Consider the following 18,673-nt stretch of genomic DNA (forward strand, 5'->3'; position numbering starts at 1 on the left):
AGAGAGAAGCAGGGCTATGTATAAAAATCCAGGTAAGATTACAATTGTATTGATGTTTATTTGCTCGGGTGAAAACCTAGCCAAGTTATGATATGTAACTCACATGAATCAGTGGAATAGATTATTATTCCGATGCGCATCTACCATGCATGTGTACATTATATGGATATGTCGCCAAGCTCATTGTTCCAGGAGCAGATGAGACTGGAATCTTGCAGAAATTGTCACTCCTTACATTAAGCATCAGTGCTGTCTTCATTTGCCATCAGATTATAAATTGTGAGTGAAATTCTTCTAAGGGTCTACTTTGATGCAAGTTTTTAGATGGCACACTGAGCCTCCATTCACAGCGATCTGTTTACCAAAGCGACTCCTCAGATTTATAAGCTGCAAAAGATTGCATGGAATTAACTTTGAATCACACATTCTTCGCGAAGATTATAGTAGAACAGATTGTTATTATATCGTACAAGACAGACATGACAAAAACTTTGAGTAAGAGACATTGATCCTGAAATTGTTCCATAATTACAATCCTGTTTTCCAGGGCTGTAATGGCCGTAGCGGGCCCCAGGCGTTTTCCTGGTGGACCAGAAGGGTGGGGGGCAGTTTTAGAGTGGTGGGGGCCGTTTTTGTTACTGGGGGCGGTTCTGCAGCAGTGCTGCAATATCTGCCTGCTCAGGGGCGGCTGGTGACATTTGAAAGTGGCGAGGCGTAAAATGATTGCAAAGGAAGCAAACAAACGTGTGAGCAGTCGTGGGGGGGGGGGGGTCACGCGCGAGGGGGGTTGCGTGTTTATGTACGTGGTTAGCACGCGCATATGTCTTGCAGAATATATTTATGTAGTACTGTTTGGGCGCACGCACAGAACACGAATACTACAGCATAATAGCAGCCGAGATGTAGGAATCAAAAGTATAGCAGGTGCAGTGATACCAGTCGTGCGAGGGGCCTTTTAATTTCCGGTTATATTTTTCTTATACTCGGCCGCTCAAATTATGCGCCAGGGTAGCACCAAATTATGTGGCACATTAGACTAGATTATTCAGCACTAAAACGCAAATTATGCAAATTATGCAGCATATCTGCTGATAGCTTCACTTCATTATTGTGTCATTTTTACAATGGCAATACTGTCTGGGCACAGATTTCACCTTTTAGTTTCAGGTTAACAACCAAATACAGAAATAAGCACATGAAAGAAGGGCAGTTTGCGAATGGCCTCCTACTGCGCACGAACTCTTAGGCACATTTTTAGTAACTTTTGATCTGTGTGAGCTAGAGACAATTTTTTTTGCTCGCGCGCGGGGGGGGGGTCGCACGGGAGAATACTATAATAAAATTAAAAGGAAAACTTACCTGACCGCCTCTGCTCCTGGTCCGCGTTGGCGCCTCTCTGCCCTCTTCAAACTGGATGGAACAGCACGTCAGCACTGCAGTGGCAACCCCTCAGCCAATCCTGGCGCTGCTGCAGTGCCAGGATTGGCTGAGGGCACAGCCTACTCCTCGCCCGCCGTCTGCCCATTAGGAGACCGAGGGGCTCCTAATGGGCATGCGCAAGTCCATGAAAACACAAGTGCGCATGACTGGGCACGGGCTAAAAATTAGCTCACCATGCCCACTCATGCGCACTTGTGCTGCAGTGCTGCCTGGTCTGACAATGCATGTCAGTCAACATGACGCGGGACCGCCCACGGTCCGACGTCATGCTCACTGACATGCATTGTCAGTTCTCCCCACCTTCGGCATCTCTGAACTTAAGTAAACTAAGTTCAGAGACACCGAGGGCACTGCGGGCGCGGGCGGATGCGCGGGGGGGCAACGCCCCAACGCCCCAATGGACGCACCGCGCCTGTGCCTGCTGTAACAAAAGCTGCAGCAGCATTTCCCACCAGCACTCCCCGCTGCCCCCGGCCAGTCCAACTTAATTGCCAGAGGTAGTTTGCATTCTCAGTCCGGCCGTGCTGTTTTCATATGCTTTACCACCCACTTCTACTCTGAAATACACAAGTTTTGCTCCATTTTGTCTTTGTGGTTGGAACTAATCTTGCAAACATTCAAGACTACTAGATAGTTGCTGATTATGCCACTAATGCGGAGAAGCACGTATCTGTAGTGTCATGTGAACTGTACTTACAGAACCTTTGTGGCTCCTGATAGACTCCATAGAGCTGTGACATAAGCATTATAGCATAGTAAATTGAATGCAGGTTTAGAATGTTGAGTTTGCAGTTACACGCAGAAGAATAAAGACGTTATACTAAGCTCTGTGTGTGGCATAGTCATTGGCGAGTACTCTGGCTCGGGAGTATGCTGCAACTGGCAACGAGATAGGGGATAAGTAACGGGAAGATCAAGAGTGTTTTCCCAGAGAGTTTGCTCTGGTCCTGCAAACTACTTGTGCGTGCCACGTGTGCCTCCCTCAAGATAAGCAATCGGCGTTTGGCGTATGTGGAGTCAAAGCACAGCCCCACTTCCATGAAAAGCATTTTACGCTAATGAAAGCATCAGTGAAAAGACTACACATCAGTGGTTGAGAACCTGCTGGGAAGGCCACACAAAGAGGTACTGCGCTACTACGCAACTCAAAGCCATACATTCATATGGAGTGACAACGCTATAGGCTGATGCAGCCAGGTTTTGAAAGAGCAGTAAAGTGAAAGCAAACACTGCAAACAGATGTGCTGCAAGGCAGGGATCAACCAGGTTTCAGACAGCACAACGCAACACCTAAAGGCAAAGTGATACAAGAAATGGCCATCTGCTTACCAATCCTGAGTAAAGAGATTCATCATGCCACAGCGCTGAAGGGAGTGACCCCAGAGAAAGCACCGAGGTTTGTGCTTGCAGGGCTGTACATACCCAAAGCGGCCCAACACCAAAGCTGCCGGGTGGTGGCTCAGAACACCTCCCGAGGTCTCCTAAAGACAAAGGGCTCCCATGGAGTCTAAGGGGAGATCAAGGACTGTAACAATTGACCCAGATGCCAGTACAGCACAGAGCCTTAGAGATGGCCTGGATGAAGCAGGCCCTCGTGGACAGCAGATGGAGTCAGAAGAAACTACACTGTCAGTGGTAGCCAACCTCATAAATGGTTACAATGCCAACACCTTTTTGAAACCACCACCTCCATTCGAAACCTTCAAAAAGTTGAATATTGGTGAAAAATGGACGGCCTGGATAAAGACATTTGATTATTTAATTGATGCAATTAAAGAGGCAGATAGCAAAAAGATTTCAAGTACCTTAAGATTCTTGCTGGTGAAGGTGTAAAGGAAGTCATAAAGAAAATGCCGTGAGCTGATGAAATGACATACAGTCAAATCATTGCAACCTTGATCCTCAAGTTCAATCCAATGCCAGATGTAGATTGCAAAAGATACTTCTTCTGTCAAGAAAGAAAGAAAGCTGGTGTGACCATCAGCAAATTTGTTGAGAGACTGGATACTTTCATCAATCACTTTAAGTTCAATGAATTTAGTGCTGAGAAAGCTATACACCTCAGAGTGAATGACGGATGCTTGTTAGATTTGTTCAGATGAATGCTGACGGAATCTCTTAGTCTGGAGCAAGTTCTCATGGTTGTCAGAGCTGAAGAGTGTGCAGGCTGACAAGCTACTGACATGGACTCGGGAGGTTTCCAGAGTGAGTCAGTAATGAGAAATAAGCCAAAGTATAAGGCAGAGAGACACAGAGTGAATTCCCCACAGAAAAAGAAGTTGTGCTTCAGGTGTGGATTTTGGTTTCCACACAAAGGTAAATGTCCTGCCATTGGGTAGATCTGCAAAGGCTGTGGAAAGGAGAACCATTTTGTGATGGTGTGCAAAGCTAAGAAAAAAGTTAGTGTGCCACAGCATGAAGACAAAATGGCCACCCGAACGTTCCCGAAGCCACGTTCGACGCACACCCATAAGGCTAAGCGACCTGATCAGCTGAGGCAAATCGAAATCAAGTGAAGTCGATTGACATCTAAATCTTTGTCTAATAGTTCTTCTGTATCAACATCAAGTGGAAGTGAAGAAAATGGGTGTGCCATGTCGATGCTTACCTCAGAGAAGCAAGCGCATGTTGGACTGTTTGCCTGTGAGGAAAAACACTGTTCCAAGAGAAACTGACATGACACAGCACCAAACTTGTTTAAGCATTGTCCGAAGATCACACTAAATTGTTGTTCAATATCTTTCATTATCAGTAGTAGTGCGTCAATACATATTATGCCTGAGGAGACATATAATGACCTGTCTCCACTGCCCCGACTTATGCCATCGAAAACTAAAGTGTATACGTGGGCTCCATCGACACCACTAAAAAGTCAAGGTTCATTTGTGGCAACGATGAAGCATAAGAAAACAAAAGTACAAGCACTGATTCATGTACTTCAAGGTACGACGTCAAGCGCCTGTTTATTCAGCTTCAGCACAGCCAATGATATGGGACTTGTTTCTGTGAACTATAACATGAAAGCTCATCACAAAATAGTAAATCAATTTCCTTAGTTGTTTCATGGATAGGGAAAACTCAAGACTATGAAAGTCCAATTACACATTAATGAGGACGTCCGTCCTATTGCTCAAAGGCACAGACAAATTGCCTTTCACTTACAAGAAGCTGTTGAAAAGGAACTTGAATATTTACTCAAGCACAATATCATTGAGCATTCTACTGGTCTAACTCCATGGGTTTCCCTATAGTGGTAGAACCCAAAAAGGACAGTGAAGGAGCTGTACACATCTGCGTAGATATGCGTCAAGTGAAGAAGGCAATTAAAAGAGAATGGCATTCAGGTCAGCACATTGCCGACATGATAACGCAATTGAATGGTGTAAAGGTATTCTCTTGCTATGATCCAAATAAAGGATATCATCTTTTCGAACTCAAGGACAATTCCAGGTACACTGCAACTTGTTCTACATATATTGGTCTGTTACATAACAAAGGACTATGTTTGTTGTGTGTCAACAGCTGCAGAGCTATTCTAAGATGTCATTTGACGTATCATACAACTGTCATGCATACTTTCAATTACAGTGATGGCATATTGGTTTTCAGAGCTACACAGAAGGAGCATGACAAAGCTCTCACGCAAGTATGTCAGCTGCTCACTGATGCCGGTTTGACTTTAAATGCAGAGAAATGAGACTACTATATGACAACGTGAAAATTATTTGGTCATATCTTTTCTGATTGTGTGCAAACGCTATCAACTGCCACTTCCCTCCTGACATAGCCAGCTATTGCTCCAGATACATACAAGATTTTTCCACTGTCAGTGCCCCATTAGGAGACTTGATTAAAAAGAATGTTTCTTTTCTTTGGCAACATGAATGCGAGCAAAGCTTTCAGAAAATCAAGCAAGCTGTAGAGCATGCTACTCAAATGGCATATTTTGATCCAAAGCTTCAAATGAGGGTTGAACGGGCACCCATATGCTCAAAGATGTATTGTGGCATATGCCTGCTGGAATGTGCTTACTCACAACCTGAGAACGAAAGCTTGGCGGTAGTGTGAGCTTGTGATTATTTCCACATATTCTTGTATGTGAAGCCCTTCACGTGTATGGCCGATCATCAAGCATTATTGACTATCTTAGGAAATCCAAAAGCAAAAATGCGCCTTCACATTGAACGTTGAGGTCTGCGATTGCAAGAGTACAACTACACCATTGTGCATTTCCAGGGTAACATCACAGCCCTGCTGACTACTTCTCATGAGTGCCTCTCCAGTGCCCTGGCACCCGTTCTAAAATGGCTGAAGCTTACATAAATTTCATAGTGAAATCAAGCATTCCAGCTGCCATTTCATTGGAAGGAATTGTCACTGCCACAAGTCAAGATAGTGACATGCTGAAACTGAAAGACATTTTCTGATGGATACATCTGCCAGTGGATTCCTCACCTTGTGAATATCCCCTGCGCCAGCATTCCACAGAATTTTTTCCCAGTTCTCCACGCCGACGTGGACGTCATAATACCTCGGCTCCGCTCGCGACTCCGTATGACGTCACCGGAGCCATAAGAGAGCCACATCGGCGTGATGACGTCAGTTCCCTTTTTTCTGCGCTGTCGACGCGTAACGGTTTTCCAGTACTCTCCTGTTACTTTGTAGTCTCCTTGTGAGTTATTGTTTCTGGATTCATCATGTCTTCGTCGAGGAAGTCAGGATTCAAGCCGTGTAGGGAATGTGGGGGTCAGATGTCCATCACTGACCCCCATGAAGACTGTTTATGGTGTCTTTTGTCAGGCCACGACATGGAGGACTGTTCCTACTGTAGGAAAATGAATCCCTAGGCACTGAAAGAGAGAGAAGCAAAGCTTTTCATGGCTAAGGCGAAGAAGGAGGGCAGAGGTAGGAAAAGAGACAAGTCAAAGCCGGAGTCGTCGACTTAGCACTCCTCGAAGTCGAGAAGACATAAGAAGAAGAGGAAGCATAGCTCTCTGCGGCGATCGTCCAAGAGTAAGGCTTCGAGGTCACTGTCGCCTCAACGTCGAAGTAAGGACTTCATCTCTCCTTCGCCTTCCCCTTCTCCTCGTGTTTCTCCGGAGAAGTCACCTTCGCCCAAGTTAACTCCGGCGCAGTCTCTGGCTCCGGTGGATTCTCCAGCTTCCGACGCCAAGCCGGAGCAGGTTGTTGATTCTTCTCCAGTGCCAGAAGGTGACCCTGCGGCTCCAGTAGAGGATACTTCGGCTCTTGCTCCAGCTACTCCTCGGCTGGATTCAGGTTCAAACCCATACCCGCATTTCCCGACTCCGAGTGGGGATCCGACGCATTTCCTTAATGCAATGTATGGTGTTTTCCAAAGAGCAGCCTTCCCATCTGGTGCACCTTCAGGTCCCGTGGGTCCAATGGGGTTCAGTTTGGGCGTGCCGCAACACTATGCTCAGGCACCTTTTATGCCCTTCTTGCCGATGGATCCATCATGGCAGTTCCCGGCGCCATCTGGAGAGCCTTCCTCCCGGCCTCGTCGACTGGATCGCTTGCCATCTTCGGAGCCTCCCTCGACGCCGGCACCGACTCCAGCTGCTCCGCGTCTGACGCCGGTGCCGACTCCAGCCGCTCCGTGTCTGATGCCACCGACTCTGGCTCCTCCAACTCCGCGTACGGCGCGGCCGACTCCGCCTACGGTGCTACCGATGCCGTGTCCTCGGATCCACTCTCGAAGAGAAGCTCAGAGGATTATAGAGGAAGAGCAATATAGGGAGGAAGTGGAGGGTGGTGATTTGGTGACTCCACTGACGAATTTGAGGGCATTCAGGAGGCAAGTGGATTGGACACTACACCTGAATGGGAGCATTCTTCTGCCAGAGCTTCTCCTCCTCAAGAGTTGGCTCCTTACCATTTGGTCATCAGGAAGGCTGCGGAGTTGTTGGACTTACAGTTGCCTTCTGCAGAATACAAACCAAACCTTTTGACTGAAGTCCTTCATTCACCTTCTTCCATTGTTGAGCCTTTGCTGCCCTTTAATGAGGCTATCTTAGAGCCTGTTATGGACGTTTGGCGCAAGCCGCTTTCTTCACCTGCGGTTTCCAGAACTGTGGCGAGGAGGTATAGGGTGGCTCCGGGGGATTGAAGTACTGGGTTTTTAAAACCCAGCGGTGCAGGGGAACACACCCGAAGACTTCGAGTTCTTCCTGTTTCAGACCCACAGAAACACAGAGTCTTCTAGGTGAAGTCAAAGATCGTATTTATTGGCTGCAGTCCAATTACAGGTATCCGAGAAGTACAACACAATGTATGTTCTCAGGAGACTGCTCTCGAGCCAAAAACCCGTCTTTACTTATATACAAAATATTGCGCTTCTGGGCAACACCGCCCCTATTTTACAAGTGGTCATTCACATATTTTCGTTTCAAAGGAACAGCAGAGCCATAATGACAATCCCACATTTCAATTCGTTAAGCACACAATCATTTCACCCCGCAAGTCTCAGAACCCTCATCAGATAACAGCGGACCCCAATAAAACGGGCACCTCCTGCTCGTAAAACAAGCCATAAAGTAGGAACAGAAACAGGTGTTAAAAATGGCTATGTCAGAGATCGTGTGTGAACAAGGGTTTTATGATGGGTCGAGCCCTGATGCTAATCACATTAGGCCGCGAGGAAAGGAACTGGCCGGACAGGATTGACCCCGGGCAGTGGAGTCAGTTTGCACAGGTCACAGAGAAGTCATCAGAAGGTGTACGCGTCCTTTAGGCCTAGGAATGGCCTCAATCCGCAGCCTATGTGAGGGCAACCTTAAAATGGCTACTGTTCTAAAATGGAACCCAAGGGTCCAATGTATAGTATCGCATACACTGTGAATCCGCCGATGAAACATGACGAAAACACTTATACATACCGCTTTAGTCATATGCGGTTTGCTGATACCAAAATCGGCATGGTGGGGCCATGCCTTCAATGTGGTTCCGAATTTTACAGTACCACAGGATCCGAGCTTCCTTTCCTCGCACTCTGTTCGAAACAATCTTCAGGTGCTTTTCCACAGGCTCCAGCTGACAGGGACTCTAAGAAGATAGAGCAGTCAGCTAAAAAGGTCTTCTCTTCTGGAAGTATGGCGCTTATATCAACGAATGCCACTTGCTTATTGGGCCGCTACGTTCATGCCTTGATGGACTCCGTGAAGCAGTTAGCTCCTAAACTGCCTGATGAGGAGAAGGGCTCTTTTATGAAGGTTGTTGCAGACACTCAAGCTGCCGCTAGGCAAGTTATTCAGTCGGGCCTAGATATGGCTGATTCCGTGGCTAGGATTATGGGATCTTCTATAGCCACTAGAAGGCAGGCTTGGCTTTGTTCTTCTGGCTTCTCTGCTGATGTTCAGGCCACTTTGATCGACTTACCCTTTGATGGGGAGAAGCTTTTTGGGGAAAAAGCGGATTCCACCCTGCAAAGATTTAAGGATAGCAGAGCTACTGCGAAATCTTTAGGTTTGCAGATGCAGTCAAAGGGGTTTGGCTTCAGGAAGTTTAGAGGATTTGGGAGGTCATCCTTTCGTTACTTCCATCAACCTCAGTAACAGCAGCAACAGCAACAGCAACAGCAACAACAAAATCCTCTCTACAGATCCTATAGAGGAAGACAAAGGGGTCGGTGTGGTTCTGGTCGTAATCCCTCCTCCTCTTCAGCCTCCTCTGCTCCCAATGAAGCTACAGGGAAGCAGCCCTAGATCCCCCATCCTTGATCATGTGAGGCCTGTTGGGGGTCAGGTGTCCCACTTTCTGCGAGGTTGGAAATCTGTCACGACGGACCTTTGGGTTTTAAACCTTGTGGAGAATGAGTACGCCCTTCCCTTTCGGGAATTTCCTCCCCATTACCCTCCTTGCCAAGGTTTTTGCTCAGAGGACCATCTGCTTCTTCTGCAGAAGGAGGTTCTTGCATTGCTACAAAAAGGTGCGATAGAGGTGGTTCCAGAGCAGGAAAGGGGTCAGGGATGCTACTCCCGGTATTTCCTGATTCCCAAAAAGGACGACAGATTGCATCCAATCCTGGACCTCAGAGTCTTGAATTTTTACCTGAAACAGGAGAAATTCAAGATGTTAACCCTTGCTCAGGTTCTTCAAGCGTTGCAGCAAGAAGACAGGATGGTGTCGATCGACTTGCAGGATGCGTATTTTCACATCCCAATCCTGAAGTTGAACAGGAAGAATCTCCGTTTTACGGTTGGGTCGCAACACTACCAGTTTGCGGTCCTCCCGTTTGGTCTTACTACTGCACCTCGAGTCTTCACCAAGGTGATGGCGGTGGTGGCTGCCCATCTCAGGAGGTCGGGGATTCCGGTTTTCCCCTACCTGGACGACTGGCTTCTGAAAGCAGAGTCCCCAGGGATGGTGCAACATCATCTGAAGGTAACTTCTCAGCTGTTATTCAACTTGGGTTTTTCGATCAATGTGCCCAAATCTCACCTGGTGCCCTCTCAGCGCAACCTGTTCATAGGGGTGGTACTGGACACTACTGTGTGTCGAGCATTTCCTCCTCCACTAGGAATTCTCGACATTCAGGAGATGATCCCTTTATTCCACAATGGAGCGGTTGTTCCAGTTCTGAAGGTCCTTCGCCTGCTCGGTCTGTTCGCCTCCTGCATTCTGTTGGTCAACCATGCACGCTGGCACATAAGGGCGCTCCAGTGGTGTCTCCACAGGCAGTGGTATCAGCACAACGGAGATCTCAGGGAGTCAGTCAGGATCTCCAGAGAAGCTGCAGCGGATCTGACTTGGTGGAGCGTGGAGGGCAACCTGTCTCAAGGAAAGCCCTTTCATCTTCCTCCAACAGTGGCCACAGTGATAACGGATGCCTCCTCCCTGGGGTGGGGTGCTCATCTGGGGGATCTGGAGATCAAGGGTCTTTGGTCTCCAGAGGAAAGATTGTCTCATATCAATCTTCTAGAATTGCGGGCTTTACGTTTGGCGCTCAAGGCCTTCCTCCCTTCCCTTCGCGGTCAGTCGGTTCAAGTCCTGACGGACAACACTACCGCGATGTGGTATGTCAACAAGCAGGGAGGAGTGGGGTCGCATTGTCTCTGCAGAGAGGCTCTGCATCTCTGGTCCTGGGTTCAGGATCATCAGATTTGTCTGATGGCAAATCACCTGGCCGGAGTTCTGAACGTGCGTGCAGACAGTCCCAGTTGACAGTTTTCCGCCGACCACGACTGGAGGCTTCATCCAGAGGTGGTTCAGCACATCTTTCGGATGTGGGGAACTCCTCAGGTGGACCTGTTTGCCACTCACGAGAACGCTCACTGCCCGTCATTCTGCAGTCTTCTGTTTCCGATGCAGGGGGCATTGGGGGACGCGTTGCAGCTGAGTTGGGGCTCACAACTCCTTTACGCGTTTCCTCCCATACCCTTGATTCCTCGGGTTCTGAGGAAGATTCGCCAAGACCAGGCCCAAGTTATATTGATCACCCCGGATTGGCCAAGAAGGGTGTGGTACACAGATCTACTTCACCTTTCATCGCACCCTCCGCTCCGTCTCCCTCTCAGGGCAGACCTCCTCTCGCAGTCGGAGGGGCAGGTTCTACACCCCCACCTCCAGAGCCTGCACCTTCATGCCTGGCGATTGAACGGGGCAACCTGAGTTCTTTCTTTCTCCCGCCTGATGTGGTTGATGTTATTTGATAGGCCAGGCGACACTCCACCAAGTCTTTCTACTCCTACAGGTGGTCAAAGTTTGTAAAATGGTGTGGAGAGAGATCCATTGACCCTTTAAAAGCCCATCTTTCGAATGTGCTTCAGTTTGCTCTTTCCTTGGCTCAGCAGGGTTGTGCTGTGGCCACGGTTAAGGGCTATTTATCTGCCTTATCGGCTTTTCTGTGTCTTCCAGTTCAGCCATTGTTATTTAATTCTCCTATTGTTTTAAGATTTATCAAAGGTCTTACTAATAGGTTTCCACCTACTCCCTTTGTAATGCCACAGTGGGACCTTAATCTTGTTTTAACCTTTTTGATGGGGTCCCCTTTTGAGCCCCTTCATGGCTGTCATTTGAGGCTGTTGTCCTTTAAAACGGTCTTTCTTGTAGCCATAACCTCGGCAAGGAGGGTGAGTGAGCTTCAAGCTCTAAGTTCGAAACCCCGTTTTTATCCTTACATGCTGAAAGGATGGTCCTCAGGACCAGGGCTGCTTTCCTACCTAAGGTAGTTACTCCTTTTCATCTGGGGCAGTCCATTACTCTCCCTGTGTTTTATTCTCCCCCTCACCCTTCCAAGGAGGAGGAGAGACTTCACCGTTTGGACCCTAAAAGAGTTGTGAGCTTTTATTTGGACAGAACAAAAGATTTTCGTTTGGAAGATCAGCTCTTCGTGGGCTATATTGGACACTCTAAAGGCAAAGCTGTGCACAAGCACACTCTGTCCAGATGGATCATCCTAACCATCAAGATCTGCTACGCCCTTGCTGGTAAGGTTCCTCCTGAGGGTATTAGAGCTCATTCAACTAGAGCTAAGTCTTCTACCTCTGCTTTGGCCAGGGGTGTTCCAGTTGCAGACATTTGTAAGGCCACGACTTGGGCCTCCCTCCATACTTTCACAAAGCATTATTGCTTAGACTCTGAGATGAGGAGGGAGGGCCATTTTGCGCGCTCTGTCTTGCAGGATCTTTTGGTATAGGAAGGTAGACACCCTCCTCCGGGAGTGGGACTGCTGTGGGAATCTATTCACAAGGTGAGGAATCCACTGGCAGATGTATCCATCAGAAGAACAAGTTACTTACCTTCAGTAACGCTTTTTCTGGTGGATACAGTATCTGCCAGTGGATTCCTCACTGACCCACCCGCCTCCCCGTTGTCCACCTTTGTATACCTTAAAGGATGCCTTGCTTGACATGTTGGTTTACATTGTATCTTCTTTCTATCTGGTACACTTATAGGAAATGCTTATGTTCTTTAGCTTTCCTTTTGTATATGTACTATGTATATTTGTTCGAATGTTGTATACTGTGTATACTTTGAATCTGTTGTCGGTCCACCTGTTCGCCTCAGAAGCACGGAAAAAATGGGTGGAACTGACGTCATCGCGCCGACGTGGCTCTCTTATGGCTCCGGTGACGTCATACGGAGTCGCGAGCGTAGCCAAGGTAATATGACGTCCACGTCGGAGTGGAGAGCTGGGAAAAAATTCTGTGGAATGCTGGCGCAGGGGATATTCACAAGGTGAGGAATCCACAGGGAGATACTGTATCCGAAGGTAAGTAACTTGTTCATTACACATCAGTCTTGAACCCAACACCTTCAATCTATTATTGTTGACCGTGAATATCAAAAGTTTAAGAATGTCAAAGATGAACTGTCTGTTACTCAGGAAGGTATTATTCTAAAAAGGTCGAGAATTGTCATTCCGAGGAGTCTGCTACAGCAGATAATTGAAGTGATTCATGAAGGACATCGTGGTATTGTTGCCACCAAACGAGCTCTCCGAGTCCAAGTTTGGTTTCCACATCTAGGCAAGAGGGTAGAAAGAGAATGAAATGCCTTTCATCTATTCATCTGTCATCGAAAACCACTCTGCAACCTTTAAACATGTCAGATTTGCCAAGACATGCATGGGAAAGAATTGCAGTGGACTTCTTCTGTCCTCTTGACAAGAGACATCACCTGATGGTGATCAGTGATGAATGTTCCTATTTTCCATTGATTGAAGATCTCTCATCTATCACTCAAGAATGTGTCATTGAGAGATTAGACAGCATCTTTGTGATCTAGGATGTTCCTGCGATTTTAAAGTCTGACAACTGCCCACCTTTCAACAGTCGAGAATTCAAAGACTTTCTCAACCATCTTAATGTAAAGCATCAGAAGAGCACCTCTCTTTGTCCACAGGCCAATGGCATTGTGGAACGCTTAATGAATACTCTAAAGAAAGCTGCCCAACATGCTGTACCAGAAAAGCTCAACCTTAGAACTTAAATTCCACTATTCGAGTTTACTGTTTAACACCTCACTTGACCACAGGTGAAAGCCCTGCATTCTTGATGTTCGGGAGAGCCCTGACAACCAAGTTACCCCAATGGACTAACAGAAGAGCAAATACTGAGGACGAAACATGCATGAAAGTCTTGGATCGAAGAGGAAAATAAAAGCCTTTGGAGACAAGCATCAACATGCAAAATATGTCATCTTCAGTAGAGGAGATCGAGTTCTTGTTCGTCAGCATAGAAAACATAGTCCTTTCGATGCTGAACCATTTAATGTTGTGACCAGCAAAGACACATGGTGACTGCCCAGCGTCCTGCGAGATTCATTGCATTTCTGATGTGTAGCCCATCGCTCGTCAGGCGCTGATGTCATTGTAAAGACTGGGTCTGAAAGGACTGGTGAAGAACCCCTGACTGCTGCTGTTTCTCCATCACCAATGCCAGTCATAGATATTTCTACTGCCTGTCCCCAGTTTCCAAAGAAATGGTCGGGACATGTGATCCATGCGCCACGAAAACTCATTGAAGAGCTCTAATTGTATACATTTGTAATAATAATGTAATTTTTTATTTAACAAAGGGGGGGATGTAGTCTTGTGTGGATTCTAAAGATGGAACCTTTGTGGCTCCTGATGGACTCCATAGAGCTGTGACATAAGCGTTAGAGCGTAGTGCATTGAATGCAGGTCTCGAATTTTGAGTTTGCGGTTACATGCAGAAGAAAAAAGTCCTGTTATACTAAGCTCTGTGTGTGGCATACTCATTGGTGCTACAGTATCCATGCCCTCTGCTGTTACCCAGCTCTTTTAAAGACAGTATCTAAAGCTTGATTTTATCAAGCTGGGCATGCACAATCTTTCCACTTCTAAGTTTAAGTGTATCATTTGTAAAGATTGTCCGTTTCTACCTGGTTTTGTAAATTATTTGACAGTAGTTAACTATTTTCTATAACTCCTTTAAATTGGTTAAATTACTAATATGTTTGCATTCCGATAAGATTGTGGTTAAAACAAGAGTTAGTTTTAAATTATTTGGAAGGCATTGAGTTGAGATGATTTTTAAGGGGAAACAGTCATAAAATGTACCTTGCACCTCCAAGGCAGACGCAATTCAGACCTGTACAGTACTGAACATAACATGTACCTGGGCAGAGATATGGAGCTTCAGTATCTCCAGGTGGCAGTGACATTTGTTAAAAATATATCTTCATAGAATTCAACAATGCACCAGGCTAGCAGCAGCCTAACATAAACAATAGTAAACCCCCATCACACTTCACAGCATTGTTAGTCCAAGTCTTCTTTCCACATTTATGAATATTGCAAGTTTGCAATCTATTAAGGCATTACTATACATAATCAAGTTAGTATTCCAAGTCCAATTTACTGGCCACCATCTACCAGGCCCATATCTTTAGACTCGTTCCTCTCTCTTCCCCTCTAGCCCATGTCCTGTTCACACTACTTCGTTAACATCATAAATGTCCTTTTTGGGATGACCATCATGACATTTATTATGTCCAAGGCAAAACCAAAGGAAATGATGGACGGAGTGTTGAACATTGCAAGCACTCACCCCCAGTCAACTGATCTGGGTTTAATCCATCACCGTTCTTTAGCCCACTCTGCCACCCCAGTTCAGACATGGCCGTATGCAAATCAGTCTGACCCTGTGCCTCATGGGAACAGTCCAGCCCGAACTGCCAAGCCATGTCTTCCCTGGACCGGAAACAAGCTTCCTAGGACCGGTTTCTGGCATTTCAGCCGTCTTCAGCCAGGCTTGCTTGAATCCAGTGGCAAAGTGAGCAAGGGACTCACGTCTGAGCATACCCTGCCAACTTATGGCGAACAAAGCAAAACCAAAGGAAATGATGGACGGAGTGTTGAACATTGCAAGCACTCACCCCCAGTCAGTTCGGGCTGGACTGTTCCCATGAGGCACAGGGTCAGACTGATTTGCATATGGCCATGTCTGAACTGGGGTGGCAGAGTGGGCTAAAGAACGGTGATGGATCAAACCCAGATCTGTTGACTGGGTGTGAGTGTTTGATTGGTTCTGATGCTCCGTCCATCACCACCCCCTTTTGTACCGCTTTGTTCGCCATAAGTTGGCAGGGTATGCTCAGACGTGAGTCCCTTGCTCACTTTGCCACTGGATTCAAGCAAGCCTGGCTGAAGACGGCTGAAATGCCAGAAACCGGTCCTAGGAAGCTTGTTTCCGGTCCAGGGAAGGCATGGCTTGTCAGTTCGGGCTGGACTGTTCCCATGAGGCACAGGGTCAGACTGATTTGCATATGGCCATGTCTGAACTGGGGTGGCAGAGTGGGCTAAAGAACGGTGATGGATCAAACCCAGATCTGTTGACTGGGTGTGAGTGTTTGATTGGTTCTGATGCTCCGTCCATCACCACCCCCTTTTGTACCGCTTTGTTCGCCATAAGTTGGCAGGGTATGCTCAGACGTGAGTCCCTTGCTCACTTTGCCACTGGATTCAAGCAAGCCTGGCTGAAGACGGCTGAAATGCCAGAAACCGGTCCTAGGAAGCTTGTTTCCGGTCCAGGGAAGGCATGGCTTGTCAGTTCGGGCTGGACTGTTCCCATGAGGCACAGGGTCAGACTGATTTGCATATGGCCATGTCTGAACTGGGGTGGCAGAGTGGGCTAAAGAACGGTGATGGATCAAACCCAGATCTGTTGACTGGGTGTGAGTGTTTGATTGGTTCTGATGCTCCGTCCATCACCACCCCCTTTTGTACCGCTTTGTTCGCCATAAGTTGGCAGGGTATGCTCAGACGTGAGTCCCTTGCTCACTTTGCCACTGGATTCAAGCAAGCCTGGCTGAAGACGGCTGAAATGCCAGAAACCGGTCCTAGGAAGCTTGTTTCCGGTCCAGGGAAGGCATGGCTTGTCAGTTCGGGCTGGACTGTTCCCATGAGGCACAGGGTCAGACTGATTTGCATATGGCCATGTCTGAACTGGGGTGGCAGAGTGGGCTAAAGAACGGTGATGGATCAAACCCAGATCTGTTGACTGGGTGTGAGTGTTTGATTGGTTCTGATGCTCCGTCCATCACCACCCCCTTTTGTACCGATTTATTATGTCCAACCACTGTTTCAGGTCGTCTGCCAGTTTATCATCAGTCTTAACTTCCTTCGTTCTTCTAGATTCCGCCCCTGCCCACTCCACCACATCCTTCATCTAAGATGCCACCGCTGGTTTAAGATTGGACAGCCAATGTATTGCTAATCTGTGGTTATCTAAGCCTAGCACCAGTGTTGCAAATTTACACTGTGTTTTGTTATTTTTTCGTATGTAGGATGATTCCCAATATGCAAAGTAAAATCATCTCCTCTACTTTTATTTTTGTCACCCGTCTTTTTATATGTGTAACCTCTGTCCAATAATCTGTGATTGTTCTGCAATGCAGTCAGAGCCACATTTAAGAGTGTATCTCTGCATTGTAGGTGTAGAAACTGAAAATGAATGTATATTAGATGGAAATTTGTCTGATATGGTTGTGTCATCTTCAATCAATCAATCAATCAGTGACACTTGTAAAGCGCGCTACATACCCGTAGGGTCTCAAGGCGCTGGGGGGGGGGGGAGGGGGGGGTGCCGCTACTGCTCGAACAGCCAGGTCTTCAGCTTCTTCCTGAAGGAGAGGTGGTCTTGGGTCAGGCGCAGGTCGGTCGGGAGGGAGTTCCAGGTCTTGGCGGCCAGGTAGGAGAAGGACCTTCCTCCTGTAGTCGCTCTTCGGATGCGGGGGACGGCGACGAGGGCGTGGTTGGCTGATCGGAGGTGGCGTTTGGGAGCGTAGAAGTTGACTCGGCTGTTGAGGTAGCTCGGGCCTTGGTCGTGTAGGGCTTTGTGTGCGTGGGTGAGGAGGCGGAAGGTGATTCTTTTGTTGATGGGGAGCCAGTGAAGGTCTCTCAGATGTCCGGAGATGTGGCTGGTTCGTGGGATGTCGAGGATGAGTCTGGCTGAGGCGTTCTGGATCCGCTGGAGTCTCTTCTGGAGCTTGGCGGTGGTACCGGCGTAGAGGGCGTTGCCGTAGTCCAGTCGGCTGGTGACGAGGGCCTGGGTGACGGTCTTCCTGGTCTCGGTGGGGATCCACCAGAAGATCTTCCGTAGCATGCGTAGGATGTTGAAGCACGCCGAGGAGACGTTGTTGACTTGCCTGGTCATGGAGAGGGAGGAGTCCAGGAGGAAGCCCAGGTTGCGTGCATGGTCTGTCGGTTTGGGTGCGGTGCCCAGGGCGGGAGGCCACCAGGAGTCGTCCCAGGCGGAGGGTGAGGAGCCCAGGATGAGGACCTCCGTCTTGTCCGAGTTCAGTTTCAGGCGGCTGGTCGTCATCCACTCGGCTACCTCTTTCATCCCTTCGTGCAGGTTGGATCTGGCGGCGGCGGGGTCGTTGGTCAGGGAGAGGATCAGTTGGGTGTCGTCGGCGTAGGAGATTATGCTGAGGTTGTGTTTGCGTACGATGGCCGCGAGGGGGCTCATGTAGACGTTGAAGAGGGTGGGGCTCAGAGATGATCCTTGAGGGACGCCGCAGGTGACTTCGGAGGCCTCTGACTTGTACGGTGGTAGGCGGACTCTCTGTGTTCTTCCGTCGAGGAAGGAGATGATCCAGTCCAGCGCCTTGTCCTGGATTCCGATGTTGCTGAGGCGCCGTACTAGGGTGCGGTGGCAGACCGTGTCGAATGCCGCAGAGAGGTCTAGGAGGATGAGGGCCGCTGTTTCTCCATTGTCCATCAGGGCTCGGATGTCATCGGTGGCGGCGATGAGGGCGGTCTCGGTGCTGTGATTGGCTCGGAAGCCGGACTGTGAGGGGTCGAGGGATCCGTTTGTCTCGAGGAAGGCGGCCATCTGCTTGTTGACGGTCTTCTCGATGACTTTGGCTGGAAACGGGAGGAGCGAGATGGGGCGGTAATTCTTGAGGTCGGTGGGGTCCGCTGTAGGTTTCTTTAGTAGGGCGCTGAGTTCGGCGTGCTTCCAGCTCTCAGGGAAGATGGTGGTGTCGAAGGAAGTGTTGATGATGTCTCGCAGGTGGGGTGCGATGACAGCGTCTGCCTTGTTGAAGACGTGGTGAGGGCAGGGGTCGGTCGGTGATCCGGAGTGGATGGAGTTCATCGTGCGGATGGTGTCTTCGGTGCTGATCGGGGTCCAGGCGTGGAGGGTGGTGGTGGGGGGTGGTTGTTCGGTCATGGTGTGCGTTGGTTGGTTGTTGAAGCTGTTATGTATGTCCGCGATCTTGTTGTGGAAGTATGAAGCGAGGGAGT

The 18,673-nt window shown here is 48.2% G+C and overlaps 1 protein-coding gene across 1 annotated transcript in view; it reads left to right on the top strand.

Annotated features, from left to right (window-relative positions):
• POLN (DNA polymerase nu) overlaps window positions 1-18,673 on the top strand; it is a 2,789,368-nt gene that overhangs the window by 1,122,421 nt on the left and 1,648,274 nt on the right. The gene's annotated exons all lie outside the window — the stretch shown is intronic.

Source organism: Triturus cristatus, chromosome 2_2 (genome assembly GCF_964204655.1).
Source record: "Triturus cristatus chromosome 2_2, aTriCri1.1, whole genome shotgun sequence".
Taxonomy (NCBI): Eukaryota; Metazoa; Chordata; class Amphibia; order Caudata; family Salamandridae; genus Triturus; species Triturus cristatus.